The sequence below is a fragment of the Pan troglodytes genome, chromosome 1, assembly GCF_028858775.2.
Source record: "Pan troglodytes isolate AG18354 chromosome 1, NHGRI_mPanTro3-v2.0_pri, whole genome shotgun sequence".
NCBI lineage: Eukaryota > Metazoa > Chordata > Mammalia > Primates > Hominidae > Pan > Pan troglodytes.
This window is the reverse complement of record NC_072398.2, coordinates 213,430,353-213,455,474: the sequence shown is the minus strand read 5'-3', so window position 1 is coordinate 213,455,474 and position 25,122 is coordinate 213,430,353. Positions and strand designations below refer to the sequence as shown.

The 25,122-nt window shown below is 51.7% G+C and overlaps 1 protein-coding gene across 4 annotated transcripts in view; it reads left to right on the top strand.

The window, feature by feature from the left end:
* Positions 1–511: 511 nt before the first annotated feature.
* The window catches only part of ACTL8 (actin like 8), a 71,743-nt gene continuing 47,132 nt past the window's right edge, over positions 512–25,122 (top strand). Inside the window, exons 1-2 of one of the 4 annotated variants that reach the window (XM_001156798.7) lie at positions 5,846–6,155; positions 7,158–7,744. The gene's annotated coding sequence lies outside the window, so the exon portion shown is untranslated. Of the gene's footprint in view, positions 717–4,536; positions 4,701–5,820; positions 6,156–7,157; positions 7,745–25,122 lie in introns of those variants that run through there. The other 3 variants (XM_016955114.3, XM_054679919.1, XM_009449371.5) reach the window with 3 other exon arrangements.

Below are 25,122 nucleotides of genomic sequence, written 5' to 3'. Positions count from 1 at the left end.
GAGAGCTCAGCTATATTGACCAATCAGAACTAAGCAAGTTTCAATCCTTCATTTGCACAACTTGATCTGATTGGGAACCTGGGCAGGAACTTTTGCGCAAAACTTGATCCTTCCCTCATTCCTGGGAACTCCCCTTCATTTTCCAGTGGAGGGTGCATCTCCAAGTTTGCAAACTGTTTTCTGTATAAAGTCTCTTTCCTCTAAATTTCTTTTCAGAGAACTTTTGTGCATAATGTAAATGGAAACTTACGGATTGTGCTGCTTTGCATCTGGTTTCTTTTACTCAGCATAATACGTATATGATTAATGCATTTGTTTTATGTATCAGTAGTTATTTTCTTTTTCACTGCTGATATTTCATTGTTGCTGGTTGTCAAATTATTGCCTGTCCGCTCCACATTCACCCTTCTTGCCTGCTTGGTAAAAATGGATCTGGGCCCTTTAAATTTTCTCCCTGGCCAGCAGGCATGCTGGGCTTTGCCAGTAGAGGGCGCTGGGGAGCCCCAGCAGCGGGGAGGTTCCGCTTCCTGTTTGCCACGTGCTCACAGCGTAGGCTGCGGCACCACGTGCAGCCGCTCTCGTGCAGGCGTTTGCAGTGTGCGGCTGAGTTCGGCAGCTCGCACAGCACCCCTTTCAAGTTGTTTTGCAGTGGGTGCCTCTTGTGAGACACTGTTTCTGAGAGCAGCTTTTGTGGCATCTTACAGGGCAGATTTCTGGTACGTTCTAAAAGTTGAATTTCTAACTTCGGCTGGTTGTGGCCCCTGACTGTTTGTTTTTTTTTTTTGTCCTTCCTGTGGCACAGCCATGCCCTCTTAAGCAAGGCCTGGTGGTCAGCCCCCAAGGGTTTGTGTGTGGGGCACTTCTTTGTGGGGTTGGGGAGTGACAGGCTCTACCTCAGACCAAGGGCTTTTCCTTAGGGACTTGATTTCAGCTTTCGGAGGAGACTCTTCCATAGCGGCTGTACCTCAGCCACATGTGTGGGACTGGGGGCCCTTCCTTGGGGGCCCAAGCTTAGCCCCTTGTGGGGGCACTGCCTGGAGGGGGTTATCTCAGCCTGGTGGAGGGTCCCTTCCCTGGGGTGAGGGGCTCTTTCTGGAGGTCTCTATCTCAGCCTGATATGGGGGTCTCTTTTTGGGGCTCTATTTCAGTCCTGGGGTGGCGGGCTGTTCCTTGGGGGCTCCACCTCAGCCCTGGGAGGGCTCTTTTTTTGAGGACGTTTTCTCTGTCACAGGTGGCAGGAGGGTGTCTCTTCGGGTCTCTACCACAGCCCTCAGGGGCTTTTTCTTTGTGGACTTTATTTCAGCCCTAGGAGGGGACTCTTCCTTGGGGGATCAATCACAGTCCTGGGTAGGGGGGCCCTTCCTTGGTAGCTCTGGGAGCTCTTCTTTGGGGCTCTATCTTATCCCTTGAATAGGGACTCTTCCCAGGGGGCCTCAGCCCTGGGGGCCTCTTCTTGGGAAGTTTTTTTTAAACCTCTGGTGGGGGACTTATCTTTGGGGATCCTATGAAAGCCCCCAGGGGCTCTTTCTTGGGGACTCTACCTTGGCCTTGAGGGGTTCTTCCTTGAGAGCTTTATCCAGCTCTGGTTTGGGGGATTCTTAGCGGGGGGTTGTTTATCACAGCTCTGGATGGGGTCTGGTCTTCGGAGGCTCCATCTCAGCTCTGTGGGTTGTGGTTGCTCCTTGCGTCTGCTGTTTCTGTATTAATTATCATTCTCTTTACTCCTTATCAGTCAATTTCTTGTTAATTCAGTTCTCTATTATAAGTTAATAATTCTTCATAAGAAACTTTCCCTGTAAAAATCACTGTATGGTGTCCTTTCCTTGACTGGACCCAAACTGATACAGAATTGGTGTCAGGAATAGGTATCAGGAGATGGAACCACAGAGGTACCATTTTGGGAGTGGTTTTCTGGTGATTTTGGGCTTGGGTGTAGTGTCACGTTCCTTGCCAATGGGAAATGGGGTGCTAGTTACCCAAGGCATGTGGTGACATTATATGAGTCTATCATTTGCGGTTAAGACAAAATGCCACCTGAGGCACGTCTGTTGGGAGCCAGAGTGATGCTGCACTTGACTGTGTGGCCATAATGAGGACTGTGAGAACTGTGTGGTGGGTTGGATCCTTTTGAGGGCTCCTGTCTTCAAGGAACCAGATACTATGCTCTATTTAAAACATACATAGGCAGGCCGGGCACAGGCATGGTGGCTCAGGCCTTTAATCCCAACACTTTGGGAGGCTGAGGCAGGCGGATTGCTTGAGCCCAGGGGTTTGAGGCTGCGGTAAGCTATGATTGCACCGCTGCACTGTAGCCAGGTGACAGAGCAAGACCCTAGCTCTAAAAAATAATAATATAATAAGAATTTGAAAAATGTGTAGATAATGACATAGAAAATGACAAGCCCAGGTCCATTAACTCTTCCTTCGAGCCACAGTCTGAGAATCAGACAGCTTCCATGGCAGCCCTTAAGGAAGTTCTTATTTCTTGCTGCCACAAGGCTGAGACTGCTGAAAATAAAACAAAAAATTTAATTGTGCTGGTTGCTGAATTATGACAACAGTTGGAATCACATCTGGACAAATTAGGGCATGAATCGTGAAAGAATGGGGTCCTGAAACATGGAATGGGGGCAGTTGTTGGACTCTGATGAAACTGACAATCTAAACTGCAAGTCACTCTGAGCCCACCCACCCCACCCCCACCCCAACTTATCAAGTGGAAATACCTTTCCCTCCGCAGTGCTGGAGGAGACTGCTTTTTCTCTGTTAAGAAACCCTGTGATAATCTCGGCTGGAGCAGATGCCGTTCTCAAGACTCATCACAGCCACCTGCTGTTGTCACTAGCCCCTAGCTGTGGTCAGATCTCAGCATGTTCCACGGTGACAGGTATACACGGACCTAGGAGGAAACAGAAAAAGAACGACAAGACTGGAGACATGTATGGGAGTGGATTCTAAGGGTTTTAGATCCAGGAAGGCAGAATGTAACACTAGCCTGGGCTGGATGCATTGATAGGGGCACACTCATTAGAGGTTCTGAATTTGGCTGTTAGCTTCTGCAGCTGGAGGTGGCTCTAACAGCTTGGTTGGTTGACTGAAACTTGGACTTGACAGTAACCTGCAGTTAATGAGGGTTGTGATGTCATGATGTGGAAGAGGGAATCCAAAGGCTTGGGGAGACCGCAATGTTGGACTGCATGTATCATGTCCAATCTGCACTCCCCTGCTGCCACCACCTATGTTCCACAAGAAGGACCCAAAGACAGAGACATAGAGAGATCCATTAGTGAGGGAGCCCCTTTGTCCTTGAAATGCACGGTGGCTGCTCTCTTTTGTAGGCCACTGTGAATATAGAGGCGGCCTCCATTGAGATGGGCTCCCTGATTTCAGTGGGGATAAGGGGGTCCTGGAGTAGCAGATACCGAGGGGCAGCACTTCACTGTCAAGGACAAGGTGGGCACACATTGGAGAGGGTAGCAGGAATGTATGGGAAGGCAGAATGCCTTTGCCCACAGGGATTTCTAGTGGTGGTGAATTGATTAGAGTGTCTCTGGGAATGAAATAAGTGGGCAGCCTACTAGAGTATTATTTCATGTATTTTTATATGTGATAGAAAGTTCTAGGCCCGGTAGCCAAAACCTGGCAATTGATAGTCATGGCTTCTCATTCAGTTTCCAGACCCTAAGTCAATTCACAGACCCAGAATCCCTGGGTGGCCGGGTCCCCTTGAGGAAGGAGCCTGCATCATTGCCATAAATACTTATTGTAAATCTTCCACCAAACCTTCCTCCAAAGGGACCTGTGACCATTTACCAAAATAATGGGGAAATGGACATACCCAGACAGTTCTGGAGTTACTTGGCACTAACTCTGAACTGATGCTGTTTCCTGGGGATCTAAAATGCCACTCTGGCTCATAAGTCAAAGTGGGGCTTGTGATGGTCAGGGATAGAGTCTTAGCTGTAGTCTTACTCTCAGTAGATTTGCTTGGTTCATGCCCACCCCGAAGTTATTTTCTGAGCTCCTGAATAAACAATTAGAGTAAGCACACTTGGTAATTATCCATTTTCTTCTCTCTTCTTGCCATTTTTGTTTTATATGCAAGTTTTTGGAAGTCGACTTTATAGTCTTTAGGTGACAGAATGTTCCATGGAACTGTGATCGGTATTTAAGTCCTAATAAATATAGTCCACGACGACTCCTGGGCCTATTAGTCTCCTTGTTTTGGGGAGTGAGTGAGAACTTACAAGGATGATAGCTGCATCTTTTTAGATAGAAATACGCAGTTGTGTTGTTGTACAGGACTTCAGTGGTGTGCAGGAGGATTCATATGGAAGCTAAGTAGTCAAAGAGATGGGCTTTTCTGGTTATCAATGATTGCTTTTCTGTGTCCAATCACCCTTCTTGCCTGCCTGGTGAAAATGGATCTGGGCCCTTTAAATTTTCTCCCTGTCCAGGCAGCAAGCTGGGCTTTGCCAGTAGAGGGCGCCGAGGAGCCTCTGCAGCAGGGACCTTCTGCTTCCTGGTTGCCACGTGCTCACAGGGCCTGCTCCTGCAGCACGTGCAGCAGCTCAGTGCTGGCTGCTGCCGTGCTCAGCAGAGGCCAGCAGCACCTTATTTTAGGCAGTTTTGTAGTGGGTGCCTCTGGTGAGACACCTCCTGTGAGCAGCTTTTGTGGCACCCTGCGGGGCAGATTTCTGGTAAGTTCTACAGGTTGGCTTTCTTGCAAGTTCTGCCGGTGTGCACCAGACCAACTTTTTTTCTCCCCCAATGTAGTGAGGCACAGCCATACCCTCTTCAGCAAGGCCTGGATATCAGCCCTCAGGGGTGTTTGTGGGAGGATGCTTGTTTCTGGGTGGAGGCTCCTCCTTGGGCACTCTGTCAGCTCAGGTTGAAGAACTGTTCTTTAGGGGCTCTGCCATAACGCTGGAGTAGAAGCCTCTTCCTTGAGGGCTGGATGTCAGCCCTAGAGAAGGTGCGTTTGCTTGATACTCTAGCTCAGCACTGGGTGGGGTGGGGGACTTTTGCTTCTGAGGGTCTCTTTCAGCCCTGGGGGGCAGCAGCTGCTCCTTTTGTCTCCTAAACCTATATTCTTCAGAGTTCCCTTTCCTTTCTAGCCAGTTTCTTGTTAATTCCACCTCCCATTATGGTTAATAATCCTTTATATGAAACTTACCTATTCAAATGACTGCGCAGCTTCCCCCTCCTAATAGGATGCAGAGTGATGCCCATTGTGCATACTGGCCACAGTTTGTCCACAGTTTTCCTGTGGACATTTCCAATTTGGGGCTATTATGAATAATCTGTGACGTGTATTCTTGAGTGGATGGGCTTTTTTGTGTGATGCGTTTTCATATCTCTTGGATAAATACCTCGAATGAGGTTCCTTTGGGAAGGCCAGGCCACAGGGCTTTCAATTTGTCTAGAGGGTGCTGAGGAGCTGCTGGAAGTTTTGTATGTCTATTTTAAGTAACACTAATGGATTCGATGTGAATCTTAGAAGGAGTGAATGGGAGGGGAGATGCCAGTCTTCAATTCCCCAGATGAGGGTGGCAGCTCAAACTGGTGACTTGGTGTGGGACTTTGCTCCATTGTCTTTTTCCTAATCTGTGAAATGGGTTTTTCACAGGCGTGCATAGGATCGTTGGCAGGACTGAGTGGGATGATGCATGAGGGGCACTTGGCATGGGGCTGGCATGGAGCAGATGCACAGTGGTGGCAGCCAACAGGACTGCCATTTTTAGGTGTTTCAGGCAGGATGTCCTAGCTTCCCCCTGGTGCTAGCCATTATGTGTTCACAGTCCAAGAGCCCAGGGGCGTGGCAAAGGGTCTTGGTGCCCTGCTTAGAGACAACTCTGGACCCAGAAGGTGGGGCACAGCTGCCCGTTGTTCTGCAGTGCTGGGCACTTTCTGATGCCTTCTTGTGGCATCCCTCAGAGGAGTGGGTGGACAAGGTGGCCTTGGGTTCTGGGCACTTTGCCCAGCCCCCTGACAATCACCTCAGCTGGCATCTTGCCTGTCCAAGCCCCGAGCTGCTGTGCCCCAGCAAGTCAAGCGGCCATGATTAGTCAAATAAAATTTCCATCTGTTGAAGAATTTACGAGAGTTATTACTGGCTATAAAACCGATCTGAGGAGAAAGATGGATCCGAGGGGGTAAGTGCCTCTAATTATGTGCAGCAGTGACGTTTAAATAAGGTAGCACAAGTCCTTATTGGAGGGAGCCAGGTCCCTATCCCTCTCTGGGCCCAGAATGTGGCCAGACTGGTGGGGGTGGTGCTTCACTGCAGAGGGAGGAAAGAGGAGCTACCCTATGCAAACTCGGGGACAGGGGTCATTGCGGCTTAATTTTTTTTTTTTTTTTTTTTTGGTAGAGACAAGGTCTTGCTATGTTGCCCAGGCTGGTCTCAAACTCCTGGGCTCAAGCAGCCCTCCCGGCCTCCCAAAGTGCTGGGATTACAGGTGTGAGCCACTGTGCTTGGCCACTGTGGCATTTAGAAAGATCTTAGATGCCAAAGGGCCTAGCGCAGTGCCTGGCATGCAGCAGTGACTTAATAAATGCATGTTTCTGCTTTACCTGCTTCCCTCCTACCTCCGAGGACTGAGCTGGGCCGCTTACAGGATGCAGGCAGTGGTCTCCCTGGGCCAGGCTCTTGTTGGCACAGACTCTGTGTGATCCGCCCAGGTAACCTTGCTGGGTCTTCATAGCTTCGACTTTAAAGTGGGACAATTAATTACCAAAGGAGCACGGGGAAGGCAGGCTTTTGGGTACGTGGGCCCAAACTTGTTCTTTTTGGGACTGAGTCTCGCTGTTTCACCTAGGCTGGAGTGCAGTGGTGTAATCTTAGCTCACTGTAACCTCTGCCTCTTGGGTTCAAGTGATTCTCCTGCCTCAGCCTCCCAAGTAGCTGGGATTACAGGCACCCACCACCACGCCCAGCTAATTTTTGTATTTTTAGTAGAGACGGGGTTTCGCCGTGTTGGCCAGGCTGGTCTCGAACTCCTGACTTCAGGTGGTCCGCCCTCCTCGGCCTCTCAAAGTGCTGGGATTACAGGTGTGAGCTGCCGCGCCCGGCCCTGTTCTTAACACATGACTTAGCTCTAATGCCTCCAGCATCTAGGGAAGGAGATCACATCGTGGGTTTCTCCTCATCTCAGGTGGGAAGGTCTCGGGGGTCCATGCGCTCACCTGAGGTCACCTGGATCCCAGATGCTCCTGCCTTCTTGGAGGAATGTGGCTTTAAAAGGCCAACCCCTAACCTTCACCTTACTCAAGATACTGAGAACAAGACCACCTGGGAGCAAATGTTGCCTCCTGGTAGCTGGGGAGAGCCGTGAGATGGTTGGTGCTGGAAATTCTGCCTGGAGTCCGGCATAACTGAGTTCCCGGGACCCAGGGTGGGGACGAATAATCCCATCCCAGAGAGTCCGAGCCTTCAGATATAGGGCTCCGGGGCCTGAGACTCTGAGGTCGTGCAGCAAATTCATGGCAGGTCCACTGACTGCTAGGCCAGGGGTCTTGTCGCTGGTCCACGCAGAAAGGAAGGATGGCTACTTTCTGTTCCTCCCCTGACCACCGCCCCATCAAGCACAGACCAGGCCCCACCCCCTGGGCCATTTAAAACCAGAGGCCCAGGTGCTGTGGCCACGCTTTCAGACCGAGAGTCATCTGTTAAAAGGCTCACACCTGGGCCGGGAGCCATCAGAATTCAGTCTTCCTGAGGCTCTGGTTCACCTCCAGGCAGGTAGGTCTCACCGTGGGTCCCTTTCTCTCGGCCAGGCAGCTTGAGTGTGACTGTTTGGCAGTGGTTGTGCACTGTGTCTGGAGCCCCTGGTCCCCGATATCGAACCCCAGGGGGTTGGGCTGCAGGCGGGAGCCCAGGGGCTGGCGTTTGTGGTGGGGCTGCAGGAAAAACCGAGCTTCTCTGGTCAGGTTGTGGCCTGTGTGGGTGGTCTTCTCCTTGGTGCCCCCCCCCGCCCGCAAGGTCTTGTTCCCCGGTGACTTCTGAGCTGTGGGCCCCAGGTGGCAGTGGAGGGGCTCCCAACTCTGGCGCTTTCTGCGTGGCCTCCCGGGGACTCAGTTTTCCTCTGCGTCCATGGGGGTGGTAGGGCTGCCTGGTGGGGCCCGGGCAATAATGGAATGAGTGTGTGTGAGAGAGGGGGACCCCAGGCCTCTGATTCCTCGTTCGCCTTTTGGGGCCAGGCTAGGAGAAGCGGTGGGGAAGCGCTTACCTTGCCGTGGCAAGTTGATGTCTCTTGGACTGAGACCTTTGGGCCAGAGTGGCCTGGGTCTCTGGGAATTTTCATTTCGTCCTGCAATGAAAGAGCCTGGCCTGTGGGTCCCCAGACACTGTGGGCTCTGGGACAGCTATGGAATTTCTGTCTTTGGATGGCTTCTATCGTGCTGAGGGATTCATTCTGTCTGGGTTTCCCGTTGTTTAAAACCAGGTGGGCTGGGGAGCAGGAGTGTGTGGGGGCTGTGTTGATGCACCCCTGTGTTGGCCCCGAGCTGGCCCAACGCTCCTCTGACCTCGCTTTCAGACCATAGAGTCAAGTGACGGGGTAGCGTGGGGGTGCTTTGGGGTGTGGTCTTCAGACAGCCTCCCCGGAGGTGCTGGCATCCCTGGTTCCCTCTTAGTCATAATACGTGACCTCCATGGCTTTCCCATCTCAAACTCAGGGTGGAGTGGGTCCCTCAACCCTTTTCCCCACTTCTGCGGGACCCTCGGCCCCTCCCCGTGCCCCCTGCCTCCAGCCTGGAAGGAGGTTCTGACGAATTGGAGGGCTGCAGATCCCCCTGCTGGCTCGACAGCCTTGGTAAGCAGCTCATTACGTTTTCCCCATTCTATTCCTCATTAGCCGCAGGTGCTCTCCATGAGAGGGTTGCCAGGATTTCTGAGTTTTAGTGGCACCTGGGGCAGGGGAAGGCTTATGGCAAAATGTTCCTTAGTCTTTTCTCCCCCATTCCCTCCCCCTGCACAAAAGGATGAGCGGTTGGGAGCCTTGGGGCTGACAGGTTTTGTGAGTGTGCAGTGGGGGCTTCCGCCCTTGGAAAACAGGGGTTGGCTCTCTGGAAACGGGTTGCGATGGAGCTCCATGCTTTACCGGCTGATGACTCAGCAGGTCTGAGCCTCAGCTTCCCATTTACTAAATGGGCTAACTGGGACAATGATTGATCTAGTGCCTTCTATCATGATAATCATTATTTTTGATAATATGTCCCAGACAAGAATAGCAAAGGTTGGAAAGCAGCTCTGTGTTGAGCTGAGCAGGGCTCGGGAAACCCCGGTGGGGGTGGGGGTGGGGGTGCTGGTGCTTTCATGGAGGCAGAAGCCTCTGGCTGGTCCCTTCCCTTGGTGGGCAGCTATGGTCCAGTTCCCGGCTGACGGTGGGGCTGGCCTTAGGTGTGACGCAAGGGGTGGGTAGAGGCCAGGGAAGCTGCTCTGTATCCTGCAGTGCACAGGCCGGCCCCTGCTGCAGACAGTCATCCTGCCTCAAATGTCAACAGTGCTCAGGTTGAGACACCCTCAAGCTCCATGCCTGGCACATAGTTGGCTCTCTATAAAGCTTGGATGAACACCAGTGGGCAAGCCAAGGGGGACTGGTCATAAAGTCAGCCTGAAAACTGGGGGTTCACTTACTTCCAGCCCAATGTTTCTTCCTATTGCTCTGTTAGGCATGGTCAGGAATGCTACGAGGTTCTGACAGGCAGCTTCCAGTCCTGGGTACCCTTGGAGGTGGGGTTGGTGATGCTGTGACTTCAGCAGCCTAAGCTCCTGGGCGCCCCCCCCCACAGCATCTCTCATCCTGATGCCTATTGGGTTCAGCTTCGTCCTCCTTGTCTCGCCCCCACGCTGTTGATGATCCGCCAGCCCCACTTGGCATGCCTGATGTGGCCTGAGAGCCTGGGTTTTAATAGCTGAATATTTCTTTAAAAGAAATTCCACTTGTCTCGAGGCCCGCGTTCCTCCAGCGTTGCCTGCCTGGCTCCCCGGGGGAGTTCACGCAGAAACTGATGTGTTAACAGGCTGCAGTGTCTCCCTTTCCATCTCTCCATTTAGCCTCCCTTGGAGATGGCCTGGTCGCTGGCTCTCTGTGCCCTTGCCCAGTGGCTCAAGATGGCACATGACTTGGGGCCCCCGGATCTGGGTAGGGGGGCTGTATAGACACCAGATGTTGGAATCCACCCAGGTAAAGCCACCATGATGCACAAGTCCCAGGTGCCAACTGTGCAGCGGTTGGGGGCTCCAGCCAGAGTGGAGTTGGAAGGGATGCTGCTGGAATCCAGCTTGTGGGGAGATGGTACCAACTGGAGGTGCTGGATGCTTCCTTCTTTGAGATGAGCAGGCAGCGATCACCGGGTCTGGGGCTGTGTGGAGCAGGTTGGGGCTGGCCTTCCTCCTCTGGGTCCCTGAGTGTGGTGGGCCTGAAGGAAGAGAAACATGTCAACTTGGCTGTCCAGGCCAAGTGTACTAAAGAGTAACCTCCACGTGGGCAGGGATTTTTATCTGCCTTAGTTCACTGTGGTGTCCTGGTGCCTAGGAGAGCGCCTGGCATGGAGGCCGCACTGTCCCCCACTCCTTGCCTCCAAACCACCTCTGCTTGAGCTCTACCTACAGACAGGACCTTGTGCTTTTTACACATTAACTCATCAGACACTCGCAATAACCATATGGAGTTGGTGTGATAACATACCCATTTGACAGGTGAGGAAACCAAGGCCCAGGGAAGTGAGGTAACGTGCCCAAGCCCCTCTCCATGGCAGGCTATGTAGCATCTCTTAGGTCTCAGCTCAGGGTTCCCCTCTTAAGAGGTCTGACCAGAGCCCTGGCTCCATTCCACACATGATGTCATTGTTGCTCCCTTGTAGCACATGTCACCCGGCTCTCTATAAATGTCTGATTCACTGACTTATTCACGATCTGTCTCCACTCCCCGGAATGTGAGGTCTCTCAGGACAATGTCTGGCCCCTTGCAGGGCAGAGCTGACTGGTCTGACCTGACATCTGTGCTCTTACCCACCAGGCTTTCCTGCCTGCCTGGTTTGATGAGCCGTGGGTTCATTACATCTGGCATGGGCACCATTTCCCGGGTCCTAGGATGTGAGGCAGAGGTTCCCTCGAGACCTCTCTCAACTTCCAGGGAGTTAAATCTCACCCCAGGTTTTAGAGCAGCCAACTTCCCGTGGCCTGCCCTCCTGCAGAGTAATTACTGTAATTTTCCCAGTGTCACCCTCAGCCTTTGGATGATATTGTGACTGAAATGTGAGAAGCAATGACACCCCGTGACACTCCCAGCCCTTGTAATTGAGGCTTTGAAAGCACTGCTGACGTCTCCAAAGGCATCTGGGTGCTCCACGGCTGTGATGGAGGTGGGACCTCTGGACCCTGGCTTTTTGACTTTGGCTGCTTTGCAAATGTAGTGACTAATAGATGTGATGTGTTGATTCACTCTCCTGTCTTCCCAAAATTGCGTTCATATCCCTGATCCAATCTGGAGCCTTGTAGCAGCCTCGTGAGGCTGGGACTGGTACTTTGGCCCTGACTTAATCGGCAGAGAACTTGTGCATTCCTTGAAATTGTACAGCGTATAAGTGGCAGAGCCTGGCTCAAACCTGCGTCTTCTGCTCCCATGTCACACGCACTCTGTCTGGGACCTCTTCTGTGCAAATATCCCATTCAAGAGGGCCTCCTGATTATTCTACCACTATCTAAAGTTGGTTGCAGAGTAGCAATAGCAAAAGCAAAAGTCATAACCTTGGGCGCTGACAGCCTGTCAGGCACCGTCCTAATTGACTTGCCGTGTGTTAAGGCACTTATTCCTCCCTGAAGCCCACTGTGGTGGGGGCTGTGATTATCCCCACTTTACAGATGAGGAAACTGATGCCCAGAGAGGGTATATTTAGCCCAGGACTGGGAGCCATAATGTGATGGAGCTGGGATTGGAACCGACGTAGTCTTCAGAGACCAAACTTTGACCATACTGCCGTATGAATCATCTAGAAAGCCATCATTCCTGGAACGCACTGCATTTTTTTCTCAGGGGTGTTCATTTGTTCATTCATTCCTAAGCTATGGTTGAATGAATGAATGAATCTATTATGTACTGACCATTGTTCTAGGTGCTGAGGATTCAGTCCTGGGCAAAACAGACAAAGTTTTGCCCCCGTGCAGTTCCATTCTAGTTGGGAGAGACAAGATAAGCAGATGATGAATGTGGTTTCAGGTTGGGAGAACTATGGAGAACAATGAATGGAAAGGGAACAGAGAGTGATGAAGAAGGTGACTTTGGCCACAGTGGTCAGGGACGGGGGAAGCAGACACCTGAGGGGGAAGCGAGATGGGTGAGCATCATGAGGAAGGGGTTCCAGGCAGAGAGCAGCATCTGCAAAGGCCCTGCGGTGGGACTGTAGAGGCCTGCTCTGGAAACAGTGAGGAGGGCATCAGGAGGTGAGGTCAGAACGGTAAGAGTGAGGAGATGCTGGGGTTGCATCGGATGATAGGATCCGACTTCGTTGCTGGGGACAGAGCCGGGGGATGAGGCGGAGGCAGGGGGACCAGTGTGGGGGCCGTCCCTGTGGTACAGGGGAGAGACGATGCTGGCAACTTAGCCTCAGGGTGCTTCTAAAGAGTCTCTTCTTAGATATCACTCTCTTCCCTTTCCTCCCGGACTGACGTCTGCACATCCTTCTCTCCCGGCTAAGACCTTCCCTGCTCTCCTGGGGGTTGAGTTTGGCCTTGTCTAAGCCCGTGGCTGGGTGCATGGCTCCCGGGCACTGCTCTTTTGTGGCTGCCTTGTCCAGTGGTTTTTTGGTGCGCAGTAAGCCCTTTGCTTTTTGGGTATTGACTGTAGATCAGTGCTCACCACGTTTATCCTCCATAGGTGCTTTATTATTATTTTTGGCATCTGCAGAAATACCTGCTTTATGTGTTGCCTGCTCAGTTATGTCTCATTGTTGCCTTTATTTACTTATTTCACACGAGACAATGTCCCTGCTTGGCTTCTCGGCTCAGTCGGATGCCGTGACTGCTGACACGGGAGGAATGACGCTGCGTTACTCAAGCAGGTGGCAGTGTGGCTTTTCTCGAAAGCATGAGGCCCCAGCCTCCCTGGGTGTGCAGAATGGGTGCTCGTGAATCCCTCTGGTGGGACTGGGTGTCTGTGGGTTCAGTCCTGGGGGCCAGGGGTGAGCATATATGTGATGTGGGGTTTTAGAGAATCAGTCAGGGCTCCGTGTGTGTAAGCAATAGAAATTGCCTCTGGCCAACTGCAGCAGAAAAGGAATCATCAGAAGGAAACTCTTGTATCTGAAGTTGGGCCAAAAGACTGGCTGGGAAAAGGTGGGAACCCAGCTAACTCTGGTTGGGAATAGGGTGGCGGGCAGGTGGGGGTGGGTGGGTGGTGTTTCTAGCAAGATCTGCTCAAGGCCCTCTGGGGACCCCATCAGGATGGGTGGCTCCAGCCAGCTTGAGAATTTTGCAAGACTGGAAATCCATGTACCCAGAGAGAAGGGACCTAACTGGTGGGGATTTGACCTTGTGGCCAGGCCTGGCCTGGCAGTGTGCAGGGCTCATGTTCAACAGTCCTGCCAAGACTGCAGTTTGGGGAGAGGATCACTCCTGGAAAGGAATTTTGGGGTGCTGGTGTCAGAAGAAGAGAGGCTGGGCACTTGGCTGCTACAAGTACCTCCTGTACCCTTAAAGAGCCACACATGTGAGCTGTGTTTTGGTCTTTTAAGATGCTAAGGACGGAGGATATCATCAAATGGAATGTTAAAGTACAGGACCGAGTTCCTCTGAGCCAGTGAACGGGCTGGGCTCAGAGTGCAGAGAGGTTCCCAGGTCTGGGGAAGTTTTGGACATAGTGATCCGGCTGGGCCTCTAGGGCTGGGTTGCCTGGAATAGGAGGGGCGTTTGGGGAATGGAGCTCTGAGTCAGCCTCACTGCAGGGGCAAAGGCCTGGAGGCTGGGTTTGGTGGAGGTGAGGGGCAGAGTTGCCGACTTACTGCTAGGGAGTGGGGAGTGAGGCTGGAGCTGCAGGCTGAAGATGTCTTTGGACACCAGGCTGAGGAGTGTAGTCTTGGGAGGGTAACTGTGTCAGGAAGCAGAGTGGGAGGAGTGGTCCACTGCTTCGTGACATCCCTCCTATGTGCCTGACACTATACTAAGTGCTTTGTTGTAGCCTGTTTAACCTACCGATGCTGCTATTTCCCTTTTATACAGATGAAGAGACGGGGGGTCAGAGAGGTGAAGTGACTTGGACAAAGTCACATAGTGAGTCAGTCACAAAGAAGGTCCTACTTCTTGCTATGTCGCCCAGGCCTGGCCAATATTCTCCGCTGGTCTGTGTTGCAGAATCGCCAGCTGTGAAGTCAGGCAGCCTGCTGATCTGTCCTGTTGAGCGCCTTGATTCTTTTCCTTCAGACTTCCCTTCCCCAGTATCCCTAGAGCACACTGGGCATGGCTGTGGGCTGGCAGGGGTGGCAGAGTGTAGGGAGAGGGTCTGGGGAGACTTTCTCCTTGTCACTGCAGAGCTGTTTCTCTTCTCTCCGTTTCCTCTGTAAAGAGCTGGTACAAAGCTAGCAAAATCAGAGTCAGCAGAAAAATCTAATTTTCACCTTAGACACGTTTGTAGCTGGTAGATAGTCACCCACCTTCTAGACTTTCCTTCCAGACAGGGCTGAGCTGAGTCCTGCCCTGGACATTGGGAGACCCCCTCTGTCACGAATTCCCTGCCTCTTGTTAGGCAAGACAGTTCTTCTCTGTAGGCCTCAGTTTGTCCACCAGTAAAAAGGGGGTGGTGGTGATCGTGGCGGGGTGTTACAAGCCCACATGCCTGCAGGGGCCCTCCAGGAGAGACAGAGGCATGAAATAAACCAGGCGCAGGGCAGAAGAGGGCATGGGAATACAAGGGGCCTGGTGGGCACGTGCTCAGCTCATAGAGTCAACCCCAGCTCAGGGCCAACCAGCTGTTGCTGTGTAGGGCTTCTTGGGCCACATCTTTGGATTATTTTCAAGAAAATCCAGAAATCTGAACTATGCTCCAAAATAATTGAAATTTTAAATGTTAGCAACTGATTTGAAATTTTTGAAAGATAGTATAGGCCAATAATAGTAGCTCCATGGGCTGAAACTGGCCTGTGGGGTCACCAGCTTGCAGTGTCTGGATTATTTGGGTCTCCTCCAGCCAGATGAGCTATGGCTACATTTAATAGGCGTATAAATAAAAATAAAATATTTGCCTTCTAGATATGTTGATTTGTATTTATTCATGAGGTCTGTGGTTTATAATTGGCATCTGAGCTCAGAGTTAATAATGGGGTAGAAGCCTCTTTGAGAAACTTTAATCAGAGATGTAGAATTGGTGTGCTTATACCTCTCTCTCCAGGTTACTTCCTCCTCCTAACATCTATCCTTAATCCTTCCTGCTGCAGACTTAGCCTAGCCTAGTTTCTATGGCAACAGAGTATGCTACCTTTTCTCTCCTGGTAGATTCAGAGAGAAGGAAGCAGGGAGGGTGGCCTTGAGATTTTCATAACTCAGACAGCAGTTCCAGGTTCCTCTACTTTCTACACCTGCAAAATCAGGGGCAGGACAGGTTTATCTGAAGCCAGTGGGCAGCCCAAGAGCAAGATTTATTGTCTCTCATAAATTTTTAGAGACCTCTGGCTAAGAGCTACCGACTTTATCACATTAGCTGCTACCTTAGTCCCCAGTCTGGAGGGTGTTCGTGGATTAGTTTCTTTACTATCCAGAGAGCAGTGAGTTTATAGGCCCTTTTAAGGGTGGGCTTGGGAAAGACCTATAGGAACCAAAGGCTTAAAAGAGGATCTAGGGGTCATACTGGCCAATGTGCCGGTCATTTCTACCATGCACAGTGCAGAGTTTGGGAAAGACCTCAGAGAGACAGTAGTGGCAGAAGAGGATCTAGAGGTCATAGTGGCCAATGAGCTGGTCATTCTCGCCATGCACAGTGAAACCAAGATGGACTGTATAGTCAGGAAAGGGAAGTGGCTCCACTGAGGTTGTGGTGCTGATAGCAGTTGTCAGTCCTGGGCTCTGACCGGGAAGAATAGGGGAAGTGGGTAGGATACAGACATTGGAGTCAAATGCCTGGGTTTGGATCCTGGCTTCACCGCTGTGAGGCTGGGGGCGCGGGTAATTTACTTAACATCTCTGAGCTTCTAAGAACTCATCTGTAATGGGAAGATGACAGCAGTTACCTCCTCATAGGTTATCGTGAGGATTGAGATGATACTTGTAAAGCGTATAGAACAGGGGCGGCAAACTTTTTCTGTAAAGGACCAGATTGTAAACATTTTGGGCTTTGTGGGCCATATGGTCTCTGTCGGACGCTGCAACTCAGCTGTTGTAACTTGAAAGCAGCCATAGATAGATAATATGTAAATGATGGGCGTGGCTGTGTTCCAATAAAACTTTATTTATAGACACTGAAATTTGAATTTCAGATACTTTTCATGTGTCACAAAATAGTCTTCTTTTTCTGATTTTTTTTTCAACATTTAAAAATACAAAAACCATTCTTGGCTCTTGGGCCATATAAAAACAGGCAGTGAGCCGGATTTGGCCCATGGGCCATAGTTTGCTGACTCCTAGTATAGAATAATGCCTATTATGTGTTTATTAAATGTCAGTCACTGATATTACCTTGATCTTTATCATTATTCTTTTTATCTCAGGAGGGTGGGTTGAAGACAGTCAGATATTTGGCTCAGAAAGAGGTGACTTGGTTTGGGGGAAGGAGCATATAAACCGTTACCACCAGGAAGGGAAGATGGGATTTGTCCTGCACTGTCCCAGAGGTGTGTCCTCCAGGCCCGATTGGCAGAATTGACAGGGAGGTAGATTTTTGGCTTCGAGGCCCCTAGCAGCTAGAGGTACTGAAAGTTGCTATAGACTGCCTTGGGCATAGTTGAGTGCCTGTCACTGGGGGTGTCAAGCAGAGGACAGATACTCCTGACATGCTGCAGTGGAGGGGGCGTGCTCACCGGCTGGACAAATGGACACTGAGGTGCTGGGGTCACCATCGTTTCTTGCAGCACCATCAAGGCTAGTGGAAGAGGGGGTGTTTTCCTATTCTTCCACGGTCCTTTTCTTAATTCGTGAAGTATCTTGTCCTCTTCCTGCCTTCTCAAATAATCCAGTGACATGCACAGGCCACATTCTCCCCATTTGAACAGGAGAGACAGAGAAAGAAAGCAGGAGAACAGGGAGGTGGTGGGAGACAGGATGCAGCGCTAACCTTCGCTGTGGACCTTGTGCAGTGCATGCGCTTCGTGTATCCCTGTGAGGCTGAGCTCTGCTGGGTGTAGTCTTCCGTGTTCACCTAGTGTTTCTAGGGGAAAAGTCCTGCATCAACACATGAGAAGTTTGCATAATGCTCAGATTATTCCCTAATATATCGATTGCATTGGAACAAATATGCATTTTAAAAATTAGTGTTATGGCAGCATGAACTGCACTTTGGATCGGGAGTTATGAGCGGTGGGAGGGTCTTTTCTAGATAGGGACTTCCTTGTAAGGCTCACCTCACCCCAGAAGGTGGGCTGTTACTCGGCACTTCAGGGCCTGTGAAGGTTTCTGGGCTTTCGGTGAGGTTGATCCTCTCCTAAAGTCGGTTTCTCCCCCAGACCCCAGCAGCTTGTCTTTTGGGATCTCAAGGCACCATACTGGATCCTCTCATAACTTCTGATCCCACCCATTATTTGGGGGAAAGCTGACACCAGGGATGTTGGGGCAGCTCCACAATTCTGACCACACAAACTCAGCAAAGATGTAGTTTATGCAGGATCATGCTGGACCGGAGAGAGGAAGCCCAATAGTGGTGGGAAGAGGTTGGGGGGCTCCCTTTTGAACGAGAGGGGAGCAATGACGTTTAGCAGGAATTGGCCATGCATCCCTAGCTCCCAGCTCCCTGGAGCCTCTGCCATTTGACCAGTAAGTCCCACGTGCTCTGGAGCTACAGGGACCCAGAGGGATGTTTCTGGGGCCAGACCCAGGCAGTCTAAGAACCGCTTTCTTTTGCATCAAAGCCCACCATGGGGCCTCTGTGTGGGTAATGAGGTCTTGTGAGTACCTCTTCCTTAGAGCAAAGAGGAAAGGAAAAAAAAAAGGATTGCCTGGAATGTATTAGTCTAATTACATTTTCCTAATGTGGTTGACCCTGGCTCACAGCAGCGAGCTTATCAAAGCAGCAATCATACCAGCATTATTGGAGTTTTAATAAGAGTCAATTGGTTATTGTCCTCGCTGCGTCGGACACTGTCGACGTAATCCTCCGAAGCCCCTCGGGAAGACAGGGAGTTTGCTTTCTTTGCTGGAATATTATTTACGTTAATAACAAGGATTAGAGGCTTGTTCTATGTGTTTAGGAGAAGCAGAGCTTTTCTTTGTTCGAGTAGCTCCTGGCTGCCGGCTGTGTACCTACTCGTGGCCCCTCTGAAGTCTAGAGAGCACCAGGCTGAGAGTCTGGACCCTGGGGCCATAGCTCCAGCTCCTGGCTCACCGATCGCTGTGCCTTGCTCTGTGAGCTTAGCCAAGCTGTCTCACCTCTGTGGTCCCTCCTTTGTGAAATGAGAAGACACAAGTAATAACAATTAGCGAGAATGCAGGGGAAGCCTTTCCTAGCACGCAGCAAGCATTAACAAATGCAGGCTCTTCTAAAATAGCCAAATACAGTGGTAGGTGCCGGCTTAGCTCTACCCTTATGCGTATATTTATGATGCCATAGAGTGGAGCAGCTTTGTATCAGGATTGAGCATTTCCAGAGTGCCCGGTTCTGTCCTAGTTACTTGACACAAGCTGGGGAGCAATTTAGCCTGATGAAGAGGAGGCGGGGCTGCAGGGCTCACATTTCTGCTCTCCCCTTAGCTGTGTGACTTTGGGCGACATTCATGACCTTTCTGTGCCCAAGCAAGGATAATCAAAGGGTCTCTCTCACAGGCCTAATGAGAGGATTAGGAGAGGCAATTCATGCAGAGTCCATAGAACAGCACTTGGCCCATGCCGAACAGATGCTGGTTATTGTGAGATTAACAGGATTTCTGAGCTTCCGTCTTCTACTTTGCGAAGGGAGGGGGAAGAGGCTGTCTGTGCAGGGCCACAGAGGGTGCACTAGAGTGACGTTTATGTAATGCCTGGCACAAGAGGGTAGCCAGAGGTGGTGGGGTGGGCATACAGGTGGGTAGACTGAGGCCAGATGGTGCAGGGGTTGGCCTGAGTTCACCTTAGCAAATTAGATGCCCACCTGTGGGCATCGCTGTCATGGCCTAGAGGTAGCGCCACCTTCCCTCTCACGCATGAGGACTGCAGAGTCGGAACTAAAGCCTGGGGTCCTCTGAGGCCAAAATCTGGGCTCGTTAAGCTCCAGCAGGGGCTTGGGGGGTGCTTTCTGTGACCGAGGACTCGGCAGCCTGACGGATAATCGCTTCCTGCCTTTCCCTCATTTTGCTAATGAGGAAAGCTCTTCCACCAGCTGAACAGCTAGGCGCCCTTGCCCACGCTGGGGGGTGGGGGCGGGGTGTAGGCTGCTGAGTCCCAGGGCCAGACCCAGCACCAGGCACATAGTAGGTGCTCCGTAAATATCAGCCCCACGTGGAGCTTACAGTATGTCAGAGTGGAATGGGGACAGGATACTGGGGGACTGGGGGTAGGGGGTGTTTAGGGAGCCTTGAAAATTCAACTCCTCAGGGGCCAGGGAAGGCCCACTGAGAAGGTGCCATCTAAGTAGAGAAATCCAAGGTTATGAAGGAGCAGGGTGTGCCACTGTCAGGGGGAAGGGTGTTCAGGCAGCAGGAAGAGCAGGTGCAAAGGTCCTGGGGTAGGCACGTGCCTGGAGTGTTTGAAGAGCAGAAGGGAGCCAGGGAGGCTGGAGTGCAGCACGCAAGGGGGCCTTGTGGACAAGGCCACAGCCAACTCTGGGACCACAGCAGCTTGTCGGGCCAGGCTCTGAGCTGCGGTAGAGGTGTTGACAGAGGCACCTGACCCCTGGAGCCGCTGGAAGAGGGCTGAGGGCCGCCTCTTTTGAAGGTTTGACTCTAGCATCTTTGTCTACGTCTCCCAGGAGATGATACTCCTCTCTCAGCTGGGTGGATGTACCTGCCATGCCAGGCTCCCCTTTCATCTCTCCAGTCCTCTTCATTTACCTGTTCCTAGACAGGAGGCGTGGGCTCTGGAATCTAGGTGAGGAGAGAGAGGCCTGGAGGTTCCTGGGAGGTGCTCCTTGCTCCTTCCCAAAAGTTCTAGGAGGACACCCCTGCTGGCTCAGCCTTCTGCAGCTGCCCTGTCTGTACTCTGAGAGGACTCCTTTCATCAGAGCAAAATTTAGCCTGATGCTCTCTAAATACAGGTGGGTAGACTGAGGCCAGATGGTGCAGGGGTTGGCCTGAGTTCACCCAGCAAATTAGAGACTGAGGGCTGATGTCAGGCCGTACGTTTGGAGCCCAGGGGTCCAGCTGGGCAGGGTCCCGGGAATAGCCTGCAGAGGCCACCCCATCCCTCCCCACTCAGCTGATTGACTCCTGGGGCCTGAGTCCTCACTGCCTGGAACTGGAGGAGGAGGAGGGTTGGCTCTTAGGATGGGAGTGGCCAGGAAGCTCATTAACCAAGCACCGGGCTGGGGAGGTGGAAGATTCCGGAGGGAAGTGAAGAGAGAGGTACCAGAGGCCAGGAGGTCCAGCCAGGGCTGTACTGTCAGCATTAGAAGCTCAGGCAGACCCAGAGGTGACATCACAAAGAAACCATCACAGGCCTGGACCCAGATATACCACCAAAAGGCTATCGTTTCCTGCCAAGGTCACCTGTGTCCCATGGTAGTTAAATCTAACAGCCACGTCAGTCCTCATCCTGATCTCAGCAGAGTTAAAGATATTCTTTCTTGAAACGCTCTTGAGCTCTTGGCTTGACTCCACTCCAGGCACCTGCTTAACTTTGAGAATGTCCCTTTTGGGGCTCCTTGAGGCCTCTCCTCTCCTCCCCCATCCTCCTTCCCTCCTAACATTCATGTGCCCTAGGTGCTCTCAGTCTAGTAGAGTGGACAGACCAAGGCTAATGAACCTAGCATGAGGCAGGGGCTTCTTAGAGCTAGGACAGAAGATTCCCGGGACAGTATAAGGAAGCATCTGTTCTACCTGGAAGAGTAAGGGAGGGCTTCCTGGAGGAGGCCTCAGACCAGATCTGTCACTGTTTGTGCTATCCAGATGCTGAGGTTCAGGGAAGTGAAGTCTCTCACCCAGGTCACATAGCCTGTAAATGATGGGGACAGGATTTGTCCCCCTTAGCCTTGCCTCCCCAACCACAACTTGTGACCTGCCTCTGAGGGCCACAGGGAGCCATGGGAAGCTTTAGAGCGGTGGTCAGAAAGCAGCTCAGGATGAAGACAGCACGAAGGTCCTAGGCAGGATGGGACTTGCCCAAGGAGCCTTCACCCTGCCCCTTCCACCAGGCTTTGGTGACAGCTGTCGTCTCTGAGAGGACCTAGAAGACAGTCAGATCATGGGTTTAAACCAGATCCTGTGTACAGCCACTCCAGGGTCAATGAGTTTGGTTGCTTGGTGCCTGGAGCTGATGGTGAGGACTGCTGGGTTGGTCCTGAACTTGCCTTCCTCCTGTTTTGGCCCTCCCGCTGTGCCCCTGGTGTACAGCTAGTTCCAGGAGTTGCGGGGTGAGGCTCACTCGCTTCGGCTCCCCTGCAGTCTCCCAGGAGCTTGGACGGCTACTTCCTTGCAGACCCCCTCTCTGTGGAGCTGAGTCTGCTTCCGTTCCACTCTGCCGTCGTCCCTTCTTCCTGCCATATGTTCCTAATGGCCTCATTTTTCCTCCCAGGCAGAGTCAGTGGCCATCTGCAAACTTGGCAGTGTCACATACGTTCCTGTACCCAGCTTGCTCAGAAGGGTTTTAAATAAGGCCGATTCTAGCACCGGTCCCTAGGGTTACCTCCTGTTTTATGCGTTCCTTCCAGAGGACCTTATTTGATCCTATTGTTTGTTTCCTCTTTCCTTTTTCTTTGGACAGGGTCTCGCTCTAGCTCCCAGGCAGGAGTGCCGTGGTAAGATCATGGCTTACTGCAGCCTCGACCTCCTGGGCTCAAGCAATCCTCCCACCTCTGCCTCCTGAGTAGCTGGGACTATAGGCATCCACCACCGTTCCTGGCTAATGATTTTTTTTTTTTTTTTAAGAGATGGGGGTCTTGCCATGTTGCCCAGGCTGGTCTTGAATCCTGGGCCTGGGCCCAAGTGATCCTCCTGCCTTAGCCTCCCAAAGTGCTGAGATTACAGGTGTGAGCCGCAGAACCTGGCTATTTCCTTTTTCTAAGCCAATAACCTACCTGTGGCAGAACAAGCGCCTCTCTTTGAAAAATGCCAATCATGTGTCTATTGTCCTGGGTCAGAACTTTCAGAAAGTCCAAGGTCCCACATCCTGATTCTCCAGGAACATTTTAGCCTCTCTGGAGCGCCACCTGGTTGTTTACATCGTAGAAATGCTACTTCCTCTACCAGCAACTTCTGGCCAGCAGTTCTTGGGTGGCACAGCGCCCCCTGAAATCCTTCATCCCTCAGCCCCAGGCTCATGCTGCTCCCACTTCGAAGTGTGTCCCCATTCTCTCGCACATTCCACCAGATAAACACGTGCCTGGTGGTGGAAGGTGTCTGAGATCCTTGGCCGGTGATAGCAGGTGTGAGACGGGGTGCTCATCTCCTGTGCCAACTCTGATAGATTGGCTGTTGCTTACCAGAGTGTGGTGTGGAGCCATTCCAGGCTGTGCTTGGGCTCGTGGGAAAGAATCCATCTGCTGATTGATTCGTGATGTCTGCCACCTCTGTGATGGAAAAGATTGGTGGTATGTGTGCTAGAAAGTGCCATCTGAGGCCTGCTGCCTTTTGTTTTGAAATAGTCTCACTCTGTCACCCAGGCTGGAGTGCAGTGGTGCAATCTCAGCTCACTGCAACCTCTGCCTCCTGAGTTCAAGCGATTCTTCTGCCTCAGCCTCCCGAGTAGCTGGAACTACAGGCGTATACCACCATGCCCGGCTAATTTTTGTGTTTTTAGTAGAAATGAGGTTTCACCATGGTGGCCAGGCTTGTCTTGAACTCCTGACTTCTGGTGATCTTCCTGCTTCGGACTCCCAAAGTGCTGGAATTACAGGCGTGAGCCACCGTTCCTAGCCCCGCCGCCTTTTTCTCTTGGGTTCCTTGTCATGCCATGTACTGTGGAAGGTGACATTGCTGGATGGTGGCACATGTTGGCTGCTTTGAGGGCTGAATGGGAGACAAGCTCTGCTTGTCTTAACCAGTTTGGGGAACAGTTGGGAATTGCTCTGTGCTTAGCAGCAAAAAGCTGTGGGTTGGCCCCTGCGTTGGGGTAGGCTGGGGCAGCTTTGGTAAACAGAAAGGGTTTATCCAGGCATGGGGCTTTGGGATCCCTCCAGCCTTGGTGCAGGGCCTGCTCTTTTCCTGGTGGCATCTCACTGGCCCCGAGGGGCTGTAAGGCTGAAGCATTTCCTAAGCTGTAGGCCAGGGTGTCTTTCAGGATCCTGGGTGGGGGAGGGTATGAAGGGGCCCAAGCTAAGCTGCTCCCACTGAGACCCTGAATCATCATTTCATTCCCTTCTGTCTCAAGACTGTAGAACTGATGTCTAGTTGGCTGAAAGCATGTTGTCGGGTGTGGCTCCTGATTCAGAGAAGGGCCACTTTTGGTGAAGCAAAAATCCCAAGGACCCTGGGATCCCAAGAAGCAGTAGTAAAAGAAAGAATAGTATTCTCGGGGATGAATCTGCATTCTAGTCACACAGCTGTACCTTGGATTTGCTGTGTGGCTTTAGGGAAGTTAATTCCCTACTCTGGGCCTATCTTTCTTCTCCGTACAAGGAAGAGGACTGACTAGAGATCTAAGGGCCCTTTTTGCCCTAACTGATGAGATGGGCTGTCTTGGGCACAATGTGTCTGATTAGCTTTCGGTGGGGCTTGTTTGAGAATCTGAGCTCAGGGATGGTGAGTCCTGGAGGCTGCTCTTCCAGACATGGATTTGGTGCTCATGTGTTGGGCGATGAGTTGAAGAAGAGATGCTGGAGTTGAGTGGCCAGTGTGGGAATGATAGAGGGGCTGAAGACACAGGCCCGACCCGGGTCATGAGAAGCCAGGCCCTGCCTGCCTCTCCCCAGGACTGTTTTTGCCTGGAGGTGGGATAGGCACCCATTCTAGAAATGTCCCCGTCCCTGGCTTCCCCACTTACCTTGTACTCTTTCTCTGCCTCTCCAGCCCTGTTCCTTCTATACATACCCGAGATTCCAGATGTGCTAAACGACTCACAGGCTCACAGCTCAGTGTTTGATTTCTCCCCTGGGCATTTGTACCCACGGACCCTCTCCCTCCTGGACCCCTCTGCCTCCTGGACCCCTCTCCCTCCCACAACCCCTTCTCATCTCCTTCAACATTCAGCTGGGGCAAGCCACCACAGAAGCCTTCTCTGACCTTTGCCTTGTACCTTGCATCTGGCTTGAGTCAGAGGCCATCCAAGACTGCCTCCCTCCCCATTAAATTCCTTTGCCACCCTGTCTGGGTTTGATTGCTGCTTCCCCACATTATAGCTGTGTGAATTTGGGAAAATCCTTCTATCTTTCTGCCTAGATCCCTCATCATCAGATCCGCAAAAGGAGACAGTACTTGTGTTAGTCAGGATAGGCCAGGCTGTGTTGCACTAATAAATATGTCCTGAAATCTTGGTGGCTTAAAATACCCAAGTCTGGTTCTCCCCTCTGCAAAGCGCTAAGATGAGCTGGGTGCCTCTCTCGAGTGGCTCTCTTCCATGCAGTAACTCAGAGATCCAGGGTTGCTTTGATCTATGGCTCCACCCTCTCAACATGGGGCCTCCGTGTTTACCGCTAAAGGGGACAGACCACAAGCACACAGATGTCCCGCTGCTTTTTAACAGTCTTCGCGTGGAGGTGATCACTTCTGCTCATAACTTTATAGGCTAAAATGTCTCATGGCCCTACCTGGAGTGGGTCTTCCATGTTCCTGGGGAGGGAGACCTGGCTAGGGGTAAGCACTAGGGAATCTACTACAGTCCATGAATCCATAAAGCTTAAGAACCTTTTGGCTGGGTAC